The sequence below is a fragment of the Polypterus senegalus genome, chromosome 16 (assembly GCF_016835505.1).
Source record: "Polypterus senegalus isolate Bchr_013 chromosome 16, ASM1683550v1, whole genome shotgun sequence".
Lineage (NCBI taxonomy): Eukaryota > Metazoa > Chordata > Cladistia > Polypteriformes > Polypteridae > Polypterus > Polypterus senegalus.
Genome location: NC_053169.1, coordinates 56,364,366 through 56,383,872, shown reverse-complemented (window position 1 = coordinate 56,383,872; position 19,507 = coordinate 56,364,366). Strand labels below are relative to the sequence as shown.

Sequence of the window (19,507 nt, the reverse complement as noted above, 5' to 3'; positions counted from 1 at the left end):
GGGAGAGGAAAAGGAAACAAAAGGCGTTCAGTCCGACCTTGTCTCTTTGATATGCTCTGTTCTTTTTTTTTCTTTACTATAATTAGTTTTAAAAAGGGAGGGAGGGAAGAAGATGTGTGTTTTGTTTGGGTGAACGTCCTACTTAACCCGCTCCGCCGTCTCCGATCGCACTAGTCGCGGTGTAGGCACAAGTAATGCGCGCCGCAGGTTAGAGTGGTGCCCAGCTGCTTTTCAAACTTCACGCGACTAATAAGAAAACATGGCATCAATCATTTAGAGACGGGACTGCGAAGACTGCGACTCGGTAGACGGTCCAAAGGAGTGAAATCAATTGGATTACAACACTGCATATACTGTGAATATGAAGGAGATGGGAACAAATGTGCTTTTGGGTAGAGGTGTTGTCTTTGGAAGCATTTAGCACCCAGACAGGTTGATCCGGTCCCAAGGGCTTGGCACAACTCCAGCAATGTGGCAGTAGCTGGTGTGGCTGAACGACAAAACATCATGGCTCATATAGTATGTAAGCATAGGAAAATGTAAGTAGGCCCCATGGAATTTTTTGACTTTTTCAATATATTTGGACAGGTAAACAGTAGATCTTTATGCAAAAAGTGTCAACAGGTAAAAGTGATGTACTTGAACAAATGCCACATCAAATTGGCATTGTCCTAATCTAAATTAACAAAAATACAGATTTATCAAAGGTAAAACTTTACTACCTGCAGGGGTGAGCACATACTGTAAAACCCATCCTCCTTCACCGCCACTGGCTCCCTGTGTCTTACAGGTTTGAATATACAATTCTATTAATAGCCTACAAAGCTCTAAACATCCTTGCATCAAACTACATCAGTGACCTTCTCCGTCACTCTGCTCTTGTTCACCCACTAAGGTCCTCTGATTCCGGCCATTTTGTTGTACCCCACACTAATCTGCACTTTATGGATGACAGGGCCTTCAGCTGTATAGCATGCAGCCTTTGGAATGACTTCCCAAAATTAATTAGATCAACTGACTCCATTCATTCTTTTAAAAAACAACTTCAAACTCATCTGTTAACTTAACCTAATATTCTGCCCATTCTTTCAGTTTACCTCTCTTACCAGATGCTCAGGATAATTTGTGTGTGTGTGTCATACATCACAAATTATGTCATTTGTTCAGGTTTTTCTTCTAGTATTGAATTTAGTATTTTACTCTGGTTTATTGTCTTGTATTATATTTACTGATTTATACTGTGCACCTGGAAAGTATTCACAGTGTATCACTTTTTCCACATTTTGCTATGTTACAGCCTTATTCCAAAATTGATTAAATTCATTTTTTTCCTCAGAATTCTACATACAACACCCCATAATGACAACGTGAAAAAGTTTACTTGAGATTTTTGCAAATTTATTAAAAATAAAAAATTAAGAAATCACATGTACATAAGTATTCACAGCCTTTACCATGAAGCTCCAAATTGAGCTCAGGTGCATCCTGTTTCCCCTGATCATCCCTTGAGATGTTTCTGCAGCTTAATGGAGTGCACCTGTGGCAAATTCAGTTGATTGGACATGATTTGGAAAGGCACACACCTGTCTATATAAGGCCCCACAGTTGACAGTTCATGACAGAGCACAAACCAAGCATGAAGTCAAAGGAATTGTCTGTAGACCTCCGAGACAGGATTGTCTCAAGGCATAAATCTGGGGAAGGTTACAGAAAAATCTCTGCTGCTTTGAAGGTCCCAATGAGCACAGTGACCTACATCATCCATAAGTGGAAGAAGTTCGAAACCACCAGGACTCTTCCTAAAGCTGGCCGGCCATCAATCAATCAATCAATCAATCAACATTTATTTATATAGCACATATTCATACAAAAAAATGTAGCTCAAAGTGCTTTACAAAATGAATAGAAAAATAGAAGACACAATAAAAAATAAACATAAGTCAACATTAATTAACAGAATAAGTAAGGTCCGATGGCCAGGTGGACAGAAAAACAAAAAAAAACTCCAAGAGCTGGAGAAAAAAAATAAAATCTGTAGGGGTTCCAGACCACGAGACCGTCCAGTCCCCTCTGGGCAATCTACCTAACATAAGTCAAACAGTCCTCTTTGTATTTAGGGTTTTCATGGAAGGACCTGATGATGATGGTCATGTAGACTTCTGGCTTTCAGTCCATCAATGTTGGTGCTTCATGATGCTTTGAGTAGGTGGTGGTGGCGCAGGCTGCCACCACAAAGAAACCGGAAAAAGAAACAGAAGAGAGAGTTCGGGTAATTACGGATTTTAGAGCCACTATGAATAGTTATTGTGATGAATCGAACATATAGAGTATCAGTATTAAGTTAAAGTGAAGTTATGAGAAGGCCATGTTAAAGTAATGTGTTTTCATCATCAAAACTGAGCGATCGGGGGAGAAGGGCCTTAGTCAGGGAGGTGACCAAGAACCCGATGGTCAGAGCTCCAGAGGTCCTCTGTGGAGCGAGGAGAACCTTCCAGAAGGACAATCATCTCTGCAGCAATCCACCAATCAGGCCTGTATGGTAGAGTGGCCAGACGGAAGCCACTCCTTAGTAAAAGGCACATGGCAGCCCACCTGGAGTTTGCCAATAGGCATCTGAAGGACTCTCGGACCATGACAAACAAAATTCTCTGGTCTGATGAGACAAAGATTGAATTCATTGGTGTGAATGCCAGGAGTCACGTTTGGAAGAAACCAGGCACCGCTCATCACCAGGCCACTACCATCCCTACAGTGAAGCATGGTGGTGGCAGCATCATGCTGTGGGGATGTTTTTCAGCGGCAGGAACTGGGAGACTAGTCAGGATAAAGGGAAAGATGACTGCAGCAATGTACAGAGACATCCTGGATGAAAACCTGCTCCAGAGCGCTCTTGACCTCAGACAGGGGCGACAGTTCATCTTTCAACAGGAAAACGACCCTAAGCACACAGCCAAGATATCAAAGGAGTGGCTTCAGGACAACTCTCTGAATGTCCTTGAGTGGTCCAGCCAGAGCCCAGACTTAAATCCGATTGAACATCTCTGGAGAGATCTTAAAATGGCTGTGCACCGACGCTTCCCATCCAATCTGATGGAGCTTGAGAGGTGCTGCAAAGAGGAATGGGCGAAACTGGCCAAGGATAGGTGTGCCAAGCTTGTGTCATCATATTCAAAAAGACTTGAGGCTGTAATTGCTGTCAAAGGTATATCGACAAAGTATTGAGCAAAGGCTGTGAATACTTATGTACATGTGATTTCTCAGTTTTTTTATTTTTAATAAATTTGCAAAACATCAAGTAATCTTTTTTCATGTTGTCATTATGGGGTGTTGTGTGTAGAATTGTGAGGAAAAAAATGAATTTAATCAATTTTGGAATAAGGCTGTAACATAACAAAATGTGGAAAAAGTGATGCGCTGTGAATACTTTCCAGATGCACTGTATGTTCTGTTTTGGTATTCCATTCTGAAAATATTTGTATCCAATGTTATACAAACCCTGCTGTTCTTTCTGAGACTCTGTGAAGCACCTTTAGCAAGGAAAAGGTGCTATATAAATAAAATGTATTATTATTATTGCTTCCAAATCAGACACCATCTTCCAGGAGTGCCTCAAATTTATAGCCTTCCAACAGGAAAAGGGTGGGGTCATTTAGCCTCATTGTCCCTCGGACACATATGTGTGACTGTCACATCACTTAATATGAATGTACAGGTGAGTGAAAAACTTGTGTGCAAGGCCTACAACAGTATATCCATATTAACTTGAGTGCAAATTTACACAATAGAGTTTGCACAAAATAAATACATTTAGATATAAATCCATCAGTCATACATTGCAAAAAATAAACTTGTTACATAAGTAAGAAATTCAGATGTGAGCGTCAGTAGGCTTTGCATTCTAGGAATCAAGTTACCCTTACTGTTCTAAAACATTTCAGTAATTATTTACCGCTCTGATGCTGATCTTTCTGATCTTAAATAAGTCATAACGATAGCAATTGATGAGAAGAATTCATAAGTAATTGCAGGATTACAGTATTTGAGGGTTCCTCTAGGGTGCCTCTTTCTCTAGCATGATTTGGCTCAAAGACTAATCAGTACATCATCATCTCATAAGAAGCTTAAGTTTCGTATTTGATATTTTTCCATCCAGCTGTTTTAGCCCTAGAATGTCCAGAAACTGTGACACACACACACATCATCATCATTGAGATATCAATGTTTTCAGTATAGGGGAACCCTAAGATGTTGAATGCCAGAGATTGAAATTTTTGACGAATCTAAAGCTCTCGCTCCTCCTCTATAGATGATAGGTTATGGTGGGGGAGGACACAAAGCAATAATTAGACATACTGACAATTCATACACAATACAATGCATACTAATAACAAAAAATCAGGTCATTATGCAGAGTTTAGTATCTTAACAGCTTGATGGAAGAAGCTAACTCAGAGCCTGCTGGTTTGGGACCTGAAGGTAGTAATGTGGACAGTTCATGACTCAGATGACTGGGGTCATTGAGGCTTTTCCTGGCTTTCCTTAGATGTAGCCTAACATACATATCTGGGGCCTCATGTATAAATGGTGCATACGCACAAAAATGTTGCGTACGAACGTTTCAACGTACAAATTGCAATGTATAAAACCTAAACTTGGTGTAAAGCCACACACATTTCCACGGTAGCTCATACTCTGTCATATGCAAGTTCTCCGCTCAGTTTTGCAGACTGGCGCCACCCAGCGTCAAAGCAAATCTACTGTTCCTGTGTGGTTTATCTTTCTTTTTCAGATCCACATCCCTGACGTGGATTTATAAATACACTGCAATTAACTGCATATTGTTTATTAGTTTAATGCATCTGATTGTAATTAACCTGTAACAATATAATGGTCCACAGAATGGTCAAACTATTCTAAATACCATAGCTGCTTTAGCGTTGTTACTCTCACTGCACCTTCTTCTTTTTCTTTCAGCTGCTCCCGTTAGAGGTTGCCACAGCAGATCATCTTTTTCCATATTACTCTCACTGCACTACTCGGAGCAGCTGATCGGAAAGAGAATTATCAGTATACAGCATCAAGCACACGCTGCCTCAGCCATACTACCTATTTGAACTGATTCTCACACGGCAAACGCTTCAAAACCTTTCCTGTATGGACCTCACAGTTCAGAAACAGTTTCATCCCAAGAGCTCTAAATGCACTCAATCAGTCCATCATGTGGTCCTTGTAGAACTGTTTGTACTTATAAGTACAATTACCTCACTGTAAACTTGCACTACAGTTATAATATTGCACAACCTGAGCCACTTTATAAAGCGTGTATTTACATATGATGACAATATCATTTTTAAGCTGAAATGCAGTAAAATATGTTTATTATATTATACAGATTAAACCTTAACTTCATTTAAATAATCTATATTGTTAATTAAAGGACACGGTTTCGCTACACTAGCAAGGATCTGGCGCTCCGTTCACGAATTGTTCCTGCCTCGCACTGTATACTTCACTGGGACTGGCGTGAAGGATAGAATAATTAAACATGTACTATGAAGATATTTCAGTATTCCTTAAAAGTTTTGAAGAATCGGCATTATAAGCTTACAGATAGCTTAACGTCTATTACAGAGCTGATTGTGTGGCGATTGGGTATTTGGAGAAAGAAAAGGAAGGACAGGAATTGGAGGTTAGTACGTTTGAAAGAGACAGTACTGCTGCAATAAATTATTTCATTGAAGGTTGCACACAATCACTGCGCCACCGTGTCCCCATGTTTAATAACATGCTCCTATTATCATGAAAATGATATCACATATACATGCCAGTATTTTAGTTATTCAGAGAGCTGTAATATCATGAATGTAATGGATTCTGTGTCCTGTCGGAGGAAGAGAAGCTGGTTTAAGAAGCACGTAGTGATTCAAACACATAGTGCACATAGAAGATCAAATACAAAACAAAGCATTTAACATACTACTTTAGTTACGATGGGATTTGAGAAACTAGTAAATTAAAGGATCTTAATATTAAGTTTATGATGTTTTACTTTAATGACAAAATAAACAACGTGATTAAAGTGGAAATTTCGAGATTAAAGTTAACATTTCGTGCTTTTTCTCCACTGTGTGCCTTTTTTTTTCTCTGTACTCTATTAAGCTTTCATATGACACTCAGATGGTGGGCTATGACTCGACTTTTCACGGCGACTTTGATATGTGACTTCTTTTTTTTTCGGGCACTGTGCGACTTTGTGAATTTGAGCTTTTGAGTTTCTCCGACACGCTATGTCACTCAATCAGCTTCCTTTTCTTGTTTATACCACTGTTTAAACCAATAAATAGTACATTTTTCCTTGCTTCTGCTTGGTATTCTCTGAAATTTTTCTGTTTTTCCTTGTGGTTTTGCCATTGTCTTTTCACAGAACGCTGAGCTTAAGGGCTATTTATATTGATTTACATATTTAAAGAGGCGTAACTCTGGGAGGAGTTGGGGCGGGACACTAGTCGCGTGCACGTGCGTTACTTTTCACACTGATCGGGATTTATGCAGCGGAAGAACATGGAAGTTTGCGTATGCACAGATTCCTGCATCTGGATTTTTCTGTGCATACGCACATTCCCGCTTTTGTGCTTACGTCATGTTATAGTGTGAGTTCTATGCACAGCGTTATACATGAGGCCGCTGGTGTGTTAAGAACATCACCTCCAGTGACTTGCTGGGTAGGATGCAGTACCCTCTGCAAGGCTGTGCGATTGAAAGTAGTGGAGTTTCTATACCAGGCATTGATGCAGCCAGTTAGGTCTAAAATGATCTAAGAGTGAGCAAGCTCATGCCAAACCTCTTTAGCTTGCTTGAGATAAAAATGGTGTTTTTCAATGTGAACAGTCCATGTGAAGTCTTCAACTTAAAAGTGCTCATCCTCTCCACAGTAGTCCTATTGCTAGTGATAGGAGAGTGTACACCTCATTGCTTCATGAAGTCCACTGTTATGTCTTTGCTATTGGCTATGCTGAAGGAGAGACAGTTTTCCTGGTTCCAGTCAGTCTCATCAACATTGGAAATAAGACCCATCACCATTGTGTCATCTGCAAAACATACAATGACATTAGACCTTTTCCTAACTGTACAGTCATGGGTGTAGATGAAATATTGGAACTTAGTACACATCTCTGGGGGGCTGCCATGTTCAGAGAGAGTATATAGGAAGTAATAGCATCTGAAAATCTGACAAGAACTCCATGATCAATCTTCACATAGGCCCATAGCTCTGAGCTTGCTGTTAAGCATAGATGGAATTATAATATTAAACACTGAGGTGTAATCTACAAACAGCATTGTCACATATGCAGTGTCTTTTGTCCAAGTGGATGAGGACGGTGTTATCACCCATACATGTTGGAGGACTTCCTCACAGGCTTAGTCAAGGTATGTAATAACTCACCAATATGAGAGGGGGCACTGTCATCTCCTTCTTTCCTCACAGTGCCAAGAAGTTTCCCACTGAAAACTTGTAGCCCTGCCCCTTCTGGTCCAGCCACCAAAAAACACTGGGATGGCATCATTACTGGCCAGAGCCACTGGTGAGATGAAGTTCTGCTAAGAAGAACGGACCTTGTTACAACCTTTGTTTGAATTCCTACTGAAGGGTCACATGCCATCAAGCATTCTTTCAGTTCTTTTTTCCTTGTTCTTTTGTCTCTGGATAAAAATAAGGGACAACCCATTTGGTGCCTTAAAATTTTTTGCCACAATCCTGTGCTGTCATTCTCACTCCAGGCCACAGTGTGTAATGTCAAGGAAATTGCTTTATCAGTGGATCTGTTCTGACAAAAGGCAAATTGTAGTAGGTCTAATGTGGCAGGCAACATGGAGCAGATAAAGTGTCTGAGCGATCATTCAAAACATTTGCTTACAATGGGGGCTAGAACAACAGGACATGTATGTTATTCACAATAGGAACTGGATTAACAAAGTTGTTTTTCGTTACTGTCATGCTTTTCTTTGTTTAGATGATGCTGTTTGGAATTTGACACATGACCTGTTTTGCTGCGCCAATGACATTACTGTAGCAACAATATAAATGCAGCAGGGGTCACACTATGCATTATCCGTTGATGGTTAAATTAAAAACAATCTCAAGAATCTTTATTGTTAAGTAGCTTTTTTTTTTCTTTCAAATAAATCCAAGCACTAGGATTGTGTTCTGTTTCTTTGACTTTCATTTTGCTTTTGGCTCCTGGCTGCTTTTGATCTTTCAGTTTTAACCCTTTGCTTTATGTGACAGTGTCTTAATGTTGTGATTCATCTCCTGGTCATTTGACGTTCACAATAAGCCTCAGGGACATATTGTGTGTAACAACACACAGAAGAACAGAGCTTTCCAAACTGGGGTGTTTTGTAAAGGTAGTGCTCTAATTTGTTTAAAATTTTCAACCTCTATTTTGACTTTCAATATAGACCAAACAAACCAAGGGCTATCAGACTAGCCAAAAATATGATTCAGATACTTAATTAAATAAAATAAGTATACAGTATGTTTAATTATATTTAAAGGTAGGTTAATGTTGTGGAAATTCTCTTTTAAATAACTGTTGCAATCACCATTGTAATGTGTCTAAGATGTCCTTTATTAAAACAAAGCTGAGCGATGTGAAGGACATTTATCTTGGAAACATTAAACTATGTTAATATGGTGGAACATTTAGCTCAAAGAACCACAGAGTAATTTTCATAACACAGTTTAGAAATATATTGGGATGTACTAATCGACTTAGAGATAAATAGTATAATCCATAACACCTTATATCTTTGTATAGCTACTCATCCTTATACCATGTTCTAAACCCACTTATGCAGGGCAGGGTCGTGGGGCAGCTGAAGCCTATCCGAATAATCATCAGGCACAAGACAGAAACAATCCCTGGACAGGGCACCAGTCTATCACAAAGTCCATTAACAATGCCAATTCACCAAACCTGCATGTGTTTGAACTGTGCGAAGAGGTCACAAAGTAGTGTAATAGAAACACAGGACAATTAAAATACTTTGGGACATCTTGCTACCAACCCTGTCTATTATAAAGTCAAAATTCAAAAAAAGCATGTTAAAATGCAAAATGAGTCTTCATAGACCAGAGTCCTATTCTGACTTTCAAAGATGGTGGTTCTTCTGGTAATATGGTTGCCGGTCAGGAAGAGACGGGTCCAGGTGGAGGAAACTGGAAATGGCATCATTGGAGGAGAGCCTTCAGTCTTCTGCAGTGGGGGAAAAATAGAGTTATCACACAGCACCACCCTCTGCATTGGTGGAGAATTACATTCACTTGAGCTCTTAGACTTTGTCCCACGTACATGCATGAGACAGTAGTTACATAGTTTAAGAGTCTTTGGCATACATCTTACCATTAACTTTGGACTTTTTTTATAATACTACTGTTAAAAAGCTAAAATGTCATATTCTATCATCATCTCCATGGTAAACATGCTTGAAAAAAATGGCACATAAAGCACAGGAAAGGCAAACTCAGAACTCACAAACTAACACAGAAAGTTTTCTCTGATACTCAAAATATTCTGAGAGCTGCACATACAATATGTCTGTATTATATGTCAGACAGTTATTTTCTAACCCACTTATTCCTGAACAGGGTCATGAAGGCTACTGGAGCCTATCCCATTTAACAAGGCTGGAACAAACCCTGGACAGGGAAACAGTCCATCACAGGGCAAACACACACACACACACACATACAAACAAAGCACAAACTAGGGCCAATTGAGCGTCAGCAATTCTTCTAACCTGTATGTCTTTGGACTGTGGGAGGAATCCCACGCAGGGAGGACCTGGGTTGTGAACCCAGATCTTGTTACTGCAGGGCAGCAGTGCTACCATTGTACCACTGTGCTGCTCTGTATCATATGTTCATTTTAAAATTTCTGCTTAATTTTTTTGCTTCTTTGCTCACAGAATGTCTACAAAGCATAACGTGCATATGATGTGTGCAGAGTTTCTTAAAATTAGGATGTGAAAAATGCATCCTTCAATAAAATGTAACCCTTGAAAAGACAGCCTTTCACAAAAACAGAATTTTTTGCATGCACAAAGTGAAAAGCAAAACAGACAAACTCACTTGTGTTTGTTGAAACACAGTATGAACAAATGCAGCAAGTGGATGACAGATTAGGTGTTTAGGTGTACGGTAACTGACCTGATTTGATACTCCTCAGCACAGAATGCCAATTGAGCACTGTAGGCCATAACAGGGTCAATGAATATACAGCATACACTCACTAAGCACATTCTTAGGACCACTATAGTAATAGTGGATATTGCACTCCTTCTGGTTTCAAAACAGCCTCAATTCTTTATGGCATGGATTCAACAAGGTACTGGAAATATTCCTTTGAGATTCTGGTCCATATTGACATAATTGCATCACAAGATTCTGCAGATTTTTCATCTGCACATTTCCTCTGCAGCTCTCCCATTCTACCACATCCCAAAGTTGCCACTGAAGAACACTGAGCTCAATGTCTTGTTCATGAAACCGGTTTGAGATGACTTTTGTTTTGTGACATGGTACATCATCATTCTGGAAGTAGCCATTAGAAGATGGGTAAATTGTCGCCATGAAGAGATGCACATGCTCATGGTCAGTCAGCAACAAAACTCAAGTAGGCTGTGGCATTCAAACAAGGATTGATTGGTATTAACATTCCCAAAGTGTGTTAAGTAAACATGTCCCCCACCATTTTACCACCACAACCAGTGTGGACTGTTGATACAAGGCAGATTGGGTGCATAGATTTGTGTTGATAACACTATATTGTAACCCCGCCATCTCTGTGTTTTGAAAAGAAATCAAAATTCATCGGACCCAGCTACATTTTTCTAATCTTCAGCTCTCCAGTTATGGAGAGCCTCTGCCTACTACACCCTCAACTTTCTGTTCTTGGATGACAGGACTGGAACAAAGTTCCTAATTCCCTCAGGTAAGGTTAGTATGTTACTGGATGCTTGTATTTGAGGAGTAGCTGGTGGCAGGATTCATATGTAAGTTATTCATTAAAAGTTAAATCGGTGTTTAAAGGTGTGGTAAAGTGGTTTCCATGAAGTAAATGGTGCTTAGGTTAACAATGGCTGGAATATGTGATTATTGTGCATAGAAGCGGCACATCTTCTGCTTAACTTTGAATTTAGTTCTGTATTGTTAATTGTGTACTTCAAAATCACTTAGATTTTGTCTATCTATCAGACTTGCTTTAGCATGTCATCTAGGATAGAGGCATCAGATATATATGTAAGTATGAATAAAAATAATCTTTGAGCTGCTGTAACTTCTGAACCTCTTCACCCATAAAATGAGGGTTAAATGTCTGCTTCAGTCTCTAGTCTGTGACAGTCTATTAAACTGCACCCTACGAAGGGCCCTTAATTGCCAGTTGTTAGAGTCTAAAATAACCCAAATATAGACTTAAAATATCCTGTTTTTGATTCTTCCCTATTTCTTACTTGTAAGAAATCCCTCAAAGTTCTGTCCTTCTCCATTTCACATCCTCACACAGAGTGACTGGCAATTCCCTCCTTTCCAAGTAAACAAGTGGGCTTCTTACTCCTAAGCTGCACCTGAGAGGGTCTTATCTTACACTGTCCCTCTAAGCCTTGCTGCTACCTTTCTACACTAATCCCTTTCCTAAGAGACCCCAAATAAGCCCCCAAATGTCTCTAGTGAGAAATGATTCAGGGTGGCATTAAGCACAAATAATAATTATATAATACTAATTTATCTATAGTATACTAATAAACGGCAAAGCCCTCACTGACTCACTCACTCACTCACTCACTGACTCGCTCATCACTAATTCTCCAACTTCCCGTGTATGTAGAAGGCTGAAAATTAGCAGGCTCATTCCTTACAGCTTACTTACAAAAGTTAGGCAGGTTTCTTTTCGAAATTCTATGCGTAACGGTCATAACTGGAACGTACTTATGTACATATATACCGGCCATAGCCAGCAGCTTGGTCGCCGTGTGAGGCGGAGTTCCATCTCTCATCATCACGCCTCCCACGTAATTGAGTGCCTGCCCATATAAGGCCATCCCTCAACAGCAATCCAATAGAAACCGCTACATATTCAGACGAAGATGAGATGGTCAGGGTGGTGTTTGACACAAACTAAGCGAAACTGCGAGAGAAACTTTTAAGTGCCGGGTCTTAGCTAACATTAAATAAAGCCGTGGACATCGCAAGATTGCACGAGATAGCTCAGGCACAGCTCAGAAGCTTCGATGCATGTACTCGAGCGGCTCACGTGAACTGACTATGAACGCAGTACACAGAGAACAACCAAGACCTCTAAAGAGCACAGAGACTTTTGATCATGTGAACGTGTCTGCAAAAAGTGGCGTCTCCTGCACTGCAAAATTATTATAAAAGTCGAGCAGCCGGCACACATGCGCGTAGCTGTGCCAGCCTTTGAGACGCTGACTGCGCTTCTGCTTTAAGTCAAAGTGAGCACTTTTAAATTTTTTTCCTCCTTCCCCTGAGCTATACCCCAGACAACTGCAAACATGGGATCCCTTTTCTAGACCGCGGCAAACTAATATTAAGGCACTTCACACTTTCTTTTGCACGTATACGAGACCCACCGCAAGGTCGCGGAAGACACGCACAGGAGTGGAGGACCGACAGTGCCATCCCGGCCGGTTAATGGGAGGGACAGCTCACCAGTCTACACGAGACCCACCGTGACGGTCCCCAAAAGGCGCACATATCGTCAGCGAAGACGTCTCTCTATACTATATAAAACAAAAAGACAAGTTTCCTTTCTTTACACGTTTTTTCCTTTTATCCCAAACCAAAGCCTTTCTCTCTTAACACTGCAGAGGACACAAAACTAATTTTCTTTAATTGCTGGTAATGCCGGTAAGGCACATTACCACAGGCAGAAATTTGGACGTTCACATAGAAAATGTAATTTCTATACCACAGCCGTCGTGTAGCGCCTTTCAAAAGGGATCTACTACCGAGAGATGATCCATATACATTTTAGCTGCTGTTAGTACTACTTACCTGTTGTGTTATACAGTCTTTAAAATGTAGTTTACCCGAAACCACTTCAGTAGTGCTCAATGTATCTTTACTTCTTAAAATGTTAATGTTTTACTGTTTAATAACTTGTAGATTACATTTTATTTTTTTCCCTTGCACTCAGTGAGCGAAGCCAATGGGTAATCAGCTATATATATATATATATATATATATATATATACCGTATATTGTGTGTGCAAGAGACTAAATTGAAGGGGAGTAAGGCCAGGTGGATTGGAGGTGGATTCAAATTGTTCTATCATGGTGTGGATGGGAGGAGAAAAGGGGTAGGAGTTATTCTGAAGGAACAGTATGTCAAGAGTGTTTTGGAAGTGAAAAGAGTGTCAGGCAGAGTAATGATTTTGAAGCTGGAAATTGGGAGGTGTTATGATGAATGTTGTTAGTGCATATGCACCACAAGTTGGGTGTGCAATGGAGGAGAAAGAAGATTGAGTTGGATAAAGTGATGAACAGTGTACCCAAGGGATAGAAAGTGGAGATTAGAGCAGATTTCAGTGGACATGTTGGTGAAGGGAACAGTGGAGATGAGGAGGTGATGGGTAAGTATGGTGTCAAGGAGAGGAGTGAAGAAGGTCAGAGGATAGTGGATTTTGCCAAAAGGATGGACATGGCTATGGTGAATATGTATTTTAAGAAGAGGGAGGAACATAGGGTTACGTACAAGAGTGGAGGAAGATGCACACAGGTTGATTATATCCTATGCAGAAGTACTGATCTGAAGGAGATTAAAGACCGCAAAGTGGTGGCTGGGGAAAGTGTACTTAAGCAGCATAGGCTGGTGGTCTGTAGGATAATGTTGGAGATCAAGAAGTGGAAGAGAATGAGGGCAGAGCCAAGGATCAAATGGTGGAAGTTGAAAAAGGAAGACTGCAAGGTTGAGTTTAGGGAGGAGGCACTGGGTGGCAGTGAAGAGTTACCAGACGGCTGAGAAACTACAGCAGAAGTAGTAAGGGTGACAGCAAGAAGGGTGCTTGGCGTGATATCTGGAAAGAGGAAGGAGGAAAAGAAAACCTGGTGGTGGAATGAGGAAATACAGGAGAGTATACAGAAGAAGAGGATGGCAAAGAAGAAGTGGGATAGTCAGAGAGATGCATAAAGTAGACAAGAGTACAATGAGATAAGCTGCAAGGTGAAGAGAGAGGTGGCGAAGGCTAAGGAAAAGGCATATGATGAGTTGTATGAGAGTTTGGACACTAAGGAGGGAGAAAAGGACCTGTACCAATTGGCTAGACAGAGGGACCGAGCTGGGAAAGATGTGCAGCAGGTTAGGGTGATAAAGGGTAAAGATGGAAACATACTCACAAGTGAGGAGAGTGTGTTGAGCAGATGGAAAGACTTTGAGAGGCTGATGAATGAAGAGAACGAGAGAGAGAAGAGGTTGGATGATGTGGAGATAGTGAATCAGGAAGTGCAATGGATTAGCAAGGAGGAACTAAGGACAGCTATGAAGAGGATGAAAAATGAAAAGGCCATTGGTCCAGATGACACACCTATGGAAGCATGGAGGCATTTAGGAGAGATGGCAGTGGAGTTTTTAACCAGATTGTTTAATGAAATCTTGGAAAGTGAGAGGATGCATGAGGAGTGGAGAAGTGTACTGGTGCCTGTATTTAAGAAAAAGGGGGATGTGCAGGACTGTAGTAACTACAGGGAATAAAATTGATGAGCCACAGCATGAAGTTATGTGAAAGAGTAGTGGAAGCTAGGTTAAGAAGTGAGGTGATGATTAGTGAGCAGCAGTATGGTTTCATGCCAAGAAAGAGCACCACAGATGCAATGTTTGCTCTGAGGATGTTGATGGAGAAGTTTAGAGGAGGCCAGAAGAAGTTTCATTGTGTCTTTGTGGACCTGGAGAAAGCATATGACAGGGTGCATCGAGAGGAGCTGTGGTATTGTATGAGGAAGTCAGGAGTGGCAGAGACGTACATAAGAGTTGAACAGGATATGTACAAGGGAAGTGTGACAGAGGTGAGGTCTGTGGAATGCGACGGATGCATTCAACATGGAGGTGGGATTACATCTGGGATCAGCTCTGAGCCCTTTCTTATTTGCAATGGTGATGGACAGGTTGACAGACGAAATTAGACAGGAGTCCCTGTGGACTATGATGTTGGCTGATAACATTGTGATCTGTAGCAATAGTAGGGAGCAGGTTGAGGAGATCCTGGAGAGGTAGAGATATGCTCTAGAGAGGAGAGGAATGAAGGTCAGTAGGAAGAAGACAGAATACATGTGTGTAAATGAGAGGGAGGTCAGTGGAATGGTGAGGATGCAGGGAGCAGAGTTGGCGAAGGTGGAGGAGTTTAAATACTTGGGATCAACAGTACAGAGTAATGGGGATGGTGGAAGAGAGGTGAAGAAGAGAATGCGGGCAGGGTGGAATGGGTGGAGAAGAGTGTCAGGAGTAATTTGTGACAGACGGGTATCAGCAAGAGTGAAAGAGAAGGTCTACAGGACAGTAGTGAGACCAGGTATGTTATATGGTTTGGAGACGGTGGCACTGACCAGAAAGCAGGAGACAGAGCTGGAGGTGACAGAGTTAAAGATGCTAAGATTTGCAATGGGTGTGACAAGGATGGACAGGATTAAAAATGAGTACATTAGAGGGTCATCTCAAGTTGGACAGTTGGGAGACAAAGTCAGAGAGGCGAGATTGTGTTGGTCTGGACATGTGCAGAGGAGAGATGCTGGGTATATTAGGAGAAGGATGCTAAGGATAGAGCTGCCAGGGAAGAGGAAAAGAGGAAGGCCTAAGCAGAGGTGGTGAGAGAGGACATGCAGGAGATGGGTATGACAGAACAAGATGCAGAGGACAGATAGATATAGGAGAAGATGATCCGCTGTGGCAACCCCTAACGGGAGCAGCCGAAAAAAGAAGAAGAAGATTGAAAGTAGCAGTGGCCCCAGCACTGAACCCTGTGGAACACCCTTCTTAACATCATCCAGTTCTGATGAGGTTGCACACACCATGACCCTCTGCTTCCTGTGTCTGAGACAATTTCGCACCCATCTACAAACATTACCCTCAACTCCCACTTATTTTAGTTTGACAGGTTTTGCTTGTTTCTGGCCAGCTAAAATTCACCTCTGACAGATAGATAGATAGATAGATAGATAGATAGATAGATAGATAGATAGATAGATAGATAGATAGATAGATAGATGAAAGATAGATAGATAGATAGATAGATAGATAGATAGATAGATAGATAGATAGATAGATAGATAGATAGATAGATAGATAGATAGATAGATAGATAGATACTTCATTGAGACCAATGCGAGGTTGCAGTTTTATAGCAGCCCTCGAAAGGTGCTTAAAATCAAGCACATAGTTATTCAATCTCCATTGACAAACACCGGCAGTGGAATGGGCAGTACTGTAGAATTCAGTAACTTTCAATATGGCATTGTCATAGGATGAAACATTTCCAGTACTGACTACTGAAATGTCTGCTACTATTGTGAAGTGGAAGCATCTAAACAACAGCTCAGTCATGGTGTAGTAGACCACCCAAACTCAAAGAGCAGGACTGCCAAGTGCTGAAGTGTATAGTGAGTAAAAATTGCTTATCATCAGTTGTATCACTCGCAACAGATTTCCAAACTGCCTCTGGAAGCAACATCAGTATGAGAAGTGTGTGCTAGGAGCTTCAGAAAGTGGGTTTCCATTTGCATGTAAGTCTAATATCACTATGTGCAATGCCAAACGTCAGCAGGAAGGGCGTAAAGCATGGTGACACTGAACTTGTGTTCTTTTGAAAGATGAATCATGCTCTTTTGGCTCTTTTCCAATGTCCTTTTGGCTGAGTGGACACAAATTCCCACAGACGTAATAAAAAACTGTGTGAAAAGCCTTCCCAGAAGAGTGGAGGCTTTTATAGCCCCAAAGGGGGAGCCAACTTCATATTAATTCCCAAAGTTTTGGAATGAGATGTTTATCTAGCACAGATGAGATAGTATTGTGTCCACAAACTTTTGGCCTTAATTTAATTATAGATAATGTCTCCTATAACTGAGCTTGCTCTTTTATTCAGCTTGTTGATTGTATAAGTACGTATTGTCTGCAAATTGCTATTGAATAATTGTATCTCTAATTTTTTTTTCTAATAAAGAACCTAAAGTACAAATTTTTTAAAATAAATCATCTCGCCCAGTTTTTTTCTTTCCCTTTGGTAAAAATAGCAAACTTGTGAAAGAAACAGGCCTGTACGTCAACACTGCTTAGAACCCAGATATTCACTATTAAAGAACAGATTTTAATGTTGTCACCCAGCATGCACTGGATCTCGTTCATTTCTCTGGGAATTTTATAAACAAGAATAACTAAAGCAACCAGGAAACCACTGAGTACAATTTGATGTACCACAGCAAAGTTTCTGTATACTTCTATGATTGCGAGATTGCAGTTTTTCATTTTTAATCAATTTAAAAACCTTTCTGAAAACCTGCTTTCACTTTTTCATTATGTGTTATTAAGTTTAGAATGTTGGGAAAAAAACAATAAATCCATCCATTTAAAATTAAATTTATAACACAATAAAGTGTGCAGAGAATGAAAGGTTCTTAATACTTTTTGAAGCTACTGCATATCAAATATATGTATAAATAATGTATTTATTAGTATATAGTAGTAACGATTTCCATAAGCATTGCGTTCAATGCTCTTCATAATTATTACTTATTGACTGGTGTCAAGCATATACACTTGGAAGAGCGCTGAAGGGCTCTGGTGGTGGCAGTTGCCCACTGAACCAGGAGTTGGCGCTTTTTGCTAATGCTGTCTCTCTTTCTTCCTTCGTCTGCATAACAGAAGAGTGACAACCATTCCACGTATGCCATCACTTCTGTTGTCTGCCCTCTTGGACCAGCCCCTTCCTGCCTGGAAGCCCTATGACCGAGATGGGTCAACCTGCAGATCAAAACAGCTCCATGATTCAGTAGCTCCACTGGAAAGCCAATTGGATTGCAGGCTTATGTTTGCCCTGTGATGGACCTTCACCCTGTCCAGGGTTTGTTCCTGCTTTGCACCCTGTGCTAACTGGGATAGGCTCTAGCACCCCACATGACCCTGTTCAGGATAAAGCGGGTTAGAAAATGACCGACTGACCCTCTGATAGATCTCCACAGAGGGCTTTATCCCTAGTAAAGGATCAAAAATCTAAATTATGTTCATAATCACTGACTTTGAAACTAATCCTCACGTGTTTATGTTTGAAATGGATCATTTTTACATTTTTATTACAATCCCCCTTCTTGTCCAAATTAAGCGCACATACCCAGCCTTCTTTCCACTAGAAGGACTGACAGATTCTCAAAACACATGAATCGTACCAGGTCATTATCACTAGTCCAGGTTGATTCCCATGGACACGAAAAGGTTTGCTTTCTAAATGAGTAACACCCTCTAAATCTTGCTTTTCACTGCACTTATGTTTGGCATGACAAGATTTTCAAAATTAAGACCTGTTACCCAAAATCCGTTAGCTGCCAAGGTTAAAGCCTCTCTCATACAAGGTGACTCTCATGTTACAAAATGAAGATTTCTATAAATATGATTTCATGCTTTTGGAAGCCAGCTCAGGGTGGACATCATGACCAAGATTTTTGTAAAATAATATTAGGAGCTGTTAAACTAAGTAAACTCCCTGCCTTGTGCCTGATGCCTGCTTGGACAGGCCCCAGCTTCTTCATGACCATGCTCAGGATAAGCAGGTTTGAAAATGGATGAATGGATAGACATGATTGCGTATCAAAGGGTCACCCTCCAAGTTCCTCCCATGTATGTGATATTACTCCGGACTGGTGTAGGTGCTAACTGTTTTGTCTTTTTCCTTCCTCCACAGTGCAGAGAAACTGACCAATGAAGGGCAACTGACTCCAGTCCCTGGAGCATACAAGTATGACTATCTTGAATGAGACAGCACTTCTTTCCTGAGCGACCAATACGAAGGAGCTCCTCAATTATCCAACAGCAGATGAAATAGCCTTTGTTATTCTATCTACGTTATTCTGGTGGTAATAGGTTTTAATTTTTCATGCCATTGAGTGTTGTTTTTGTTTACACCTTTAAGTAAATGGGGATGGCTGGGTTGGCACCCCAAAATTTATCCTTGTCTGAGCCTGTCATTCTCTCAGACAACCACAATTGAAACTAAATGGAAAAAAAACTAATAAACATATACTGTACACTTTGATGTCAACCCCATAATATACCAGGAAAATGTAGTAACATGTTTTGCAGATTATTTTTTAACTTTTGGTTAAATATAATACAGAATAATTCTACATGAGAAATACACCTAGCATTATTAATAATTAGAACTAATTGGAATCTTTACCTGAATTACTATGAATTACTAGACAGTAATTAGTCAAAATGTAAAATCCCTT

At 40.5% G+C, this 19,507-nt stretch overlaps 1 long non-coding RNA gene across 1 annotated transcript; it reads left to right on the top strand.

Annotated features, from left to right (window-relative positions):
• The first annotated feature begins 4 nt into the window (after positions 1–4).
• On the top strand, positions 5–19,224 carry LOC120516257. The gene is made up of 2 exons (XR_005630813.1): positions 5–539; positions 18,961–19,224. It is a non-coding gene; the product is annotated as an uncharacterized LOC120516257 (long non-coding RNA).
• The last annotated feature ends 283 nt before the right edge of the window (positions 19,225–19,507 follow it).